The sequence below is a fragment of the Bombina bombina genome, chromosome 1, assembly GCF_027579735.1.
Source record: "Bombina bombina isolate aBomBom1 chromosome 1, aBomBom1.pri, whole genome shotgun sequence".
Taxonomy (NCBI): Eukaryota; Metazoa; Chordata; class Amphibia; order Anura; family Bombinatoridae; genus Bombina; species Bombina bombina.
Genome location: NC_069499.1, coordinates 1,142,980,685 through 1,142,984,404, shown reverse-complemented (window position 1 = coordinate 1,142,984,404; position 3,720 = coordinate 1,142,980,685).

Here is a 3,720-nt window from a genome sequence, read left to right as displayed (position 1 = left end):
AACCTATTAACCCCTAAACTGCCAAACTCCCACATCGCAATAACCCTAATTAATATATTAACCACTATACCGCCAACCCCCCCACAATGCAAATAACTAATTTAATTACTAAGCACCCTAACCCCCTAACACCCCCTAAATTAACCCCAATTACTACTAAATTACAATTAAAATTAAAAAAAAACTAACATTAAATTACAAAAAAATAAAAAAGTCTAACATTACAGAAAAAAAAACAATTATCAAAAATAAATAAAAAAATTATACCTAATCCCTATGAAAATAAAAAAGACCCCCCAAAATAAAAACACCCCTAATCTAAATTACCAATAGCCCTTAAAAGGGCCTTTTGTATGGCATTGCCCTAAGTTAAACAGCTCTTTTACCTCTAAAAAGGCATTGGGAACACAGCTCCACACCTTCGCTCCACGCCGCCTTCACTCCGATGAAGATAGAAGATAATGGATCCGTCTGGAAGAAGACCTTCTCCGCTGGATTTCAGGAACAGTGAGTACCTATTTGGGGCTTCGGTTTAGGCTTTTTTATTTTAATTTTTGGGGGTTGTTTTTTTTTTAATTAGGGTTTTTTGTGGGCTTGAAAAAGAGCTGAATGCCCTTTTAAGGGCAATGCCCATACAAATGCCCCTTTAGGGCCAATGGGTAGTTTAGTTTTTTTAGTGTTATTTTTTTTTTATTTTGTGGGGTTTGGTGGGTGGGTTTTTTTACTGTTAGGGGGGACTTAGTATTTTTTAGAGATGTTCAACTTAGGGCAATGCCCTACAAAAAGCCCTTTTAAGGGCTATTGGTAGTTTAGTATTAAATTAGGGGGTGTTTTTATTTTGGGGGGGATATTTTTTATAGGGGTATTAGTTTAGGTTTAATTTTTTTATTTTGGATAGCTTTGTTTATTTTTTTCTGTAATTTTTATTTTTTTATTTTTTGTAAATTTAACTTGGGGGTTTGTATTTTTTAAACATAGACTGCCTTCTGGGCAGGCTTATCACCTAGTATCTATATAAATTCGATTATTTTTTTTTTAAAACCCTGTTGCATGTAATTTTTCCCTATTATTGGCGCTAAGCCATTTCCCACCTGGGTGCTAAGATGGATTTGAGGTTTTTTTTTTGTTTGTTTTTTTTTACTTTTTTTAAATATATTTATTTTTTACTTTTTTACTTTTTTTCCAGATTCCCAAGACTTATACCATTGGAAAGGTTAGACGATTACCTTTCCAACAGTGGGACTTGGGGGTCTGTAGCTGCTTAGATGCCTGAGATACAGGCATACCTCCCAACAATTCCAAATTCAAAAGAGGGACACCCCCCCCCCCCAGGAGCAGCGATGGGGAGTGGCTTAAAAAATCATGAAAATTATGTAATGTAAATTCAATTTTAAATAAAAAACATCTACTCATCTACATTTAAAAAATCCTGTAAATCCTGTGTCATAAATACACAAACATGCACACACAGCAACACACACCATACAATGCATATACACACATGTACACAGTCTCAAATACACAGCAACACACAGCATACACATACATGCAGACACACAATATCCACACACATGTAAACAGTCTCAAATACAGACAGGCCCGGCGCTTGCATAAAGGCAATCTGGGCAACTGCCTTAGGGCGCCCCAGCACGCGCAGAATTGGAGAGCAGTGTTATTTAATTATTTTTTTTACATTTTATCAGCGGCGGAATTTCCAGGCTCCCAAAGTTTGCATAAACCAATCCATTTGCGGCCACCGGACCCTGGAGATGTGCCACTTAGGAGGGCCCAGCTGGCAGCAGCTTCCCAAACTTTCCCTAAGGTGCCAGACCAGCAGTGTGCCATGCTGGTATAAGCTCCGCCTCCTCCTCCTCCGGCTCTACCATAATGTGCGTGTGTGGCGCTCTGTCACCCACCCTCCACCAGTCATCCCTGCTAACACCTTGCAGGGCTGCAACCTGGCCTGCCGTCGCGGGTGTGACAGAGGTGAGTGAGCCTGTTTTTGGCTTACCTGCCCTTAATGCCTGGCACTTGGTGCGGGAGTGCGCGCAACATGTTGCGGGGGCATATCCCATCACATGCTTTGGTGCTGCACTGCTGGGCGTGCAGACCATCCATGAGTGACCATGCTGGCTGACAAGATGTCCAGCTTCTTTCATATTGGTCCACTAAACATCAATTATACTTTATCCCATACAGTAACCCCCACTACACACATCAGTTATACTTTACTCCAAACTGTATGGGGTAAAGTATAACTGATGTGTGTAGTGGGGGTTATTACTATATGAGGTAAAGTATCACTGATGTGTGTAGTGGGGGTTACTGTATGGGGTAAAGAATAACTAATGTGTGTAGTGAGAGTTACTATATGGGGTACAGTATCACTGATGTGTGTAGTGAGGGTTACTATATGGGGTAAAGTATCACTAATGTGTATAGTGGGGGTTACTGTATGGGGTAAAGTATAACCGATGTGTGTTGTGGGGGTTACTGTATGGGCCATACAGTAACCCCCACTACAAACATAAGTGATACTTAACCCCATACAGTTACCCCCACTACACACATTAGTTATACTGTACCCCATACAGTAACCCCCGCTACACACATTAGTTATACTGTCTGTACCCCATACAGTAACCCCCACTACACACATTAGTTATACTGTACCCCATACAGTAACCCCCACTACACACATAATTAAAACTTTACCCCATATAGTAAAAAAAAAACACTAGACACATCAGAAATACTTTACCCCATATAGTAAAAACCCCCACTACACACATCAGTTGTCTGTTTAGAGCTTAGACTAGAGCATCTGTATTTCCTACATGTGATTTCTTACATGTGATTTGCTATGCAGCACACCCACTTTCTTATTTGTTATGTAGCACAACCACTGTTTGACTTGCTATGCAGCACAAACACTGTATGATTTGCTATGCAGCACACCCACTGTCTTATTTGTTATGCAGCACAACCACTGTCTGATTTGCTATGCAGCACAACCACTGTTTGATTTGCTATGCAGCACAACCACTGTCTGATTTGCTATGCAGCACACCCACTGTCTGATTTGCTAGGCAGCACACCCACTGTCTGATTTGCTAGGCAGCACACACACTGTCTGATTTGCTATGCAGCACACCAGATGTCTGATTTGCTAGGCAGCACACCCACTGTCTGATTTGCTAGGCAGCACACACACTGTCTGATTTGCTATGCAGCATAACCACTGTCTGATTTGATAATGCAGCACAACCACTGTCTGATTTGCTATGCAGCAAAACCACTGACTGATTTGTTATGCAGCACGACCACTGTTTTATATGTTATGCAGCACAACCACTTGCTAATTTGTTATGCAGCAATACCACTGTCTGGTTTGCTATGCTGCACTACCACTGTCTGATTTGCTTTTGCTGCACTACCACTGTTTTATTTGCTATGCTGCACTACCACAGTTTGATTTGCTATGCTGCGTTACCACTGATTGATTTGAATTTAGCCACCAATCAGCAAGCTCTACCCAGGTGCTGAACCAAAAAATGGGCCAGCTCCTAAGCTTACATTCCTGCTTTTTAAATACAGATACCAAGAGAATGAAGTAAAATTGATAATAGGAGTAAATTAGAAAGTTGCTTAAAATGTCATGCTCTAAAAAATGTGGGTTTTATATCCCTTTAACTAGCAATGGGATGGTATGTAATGGGG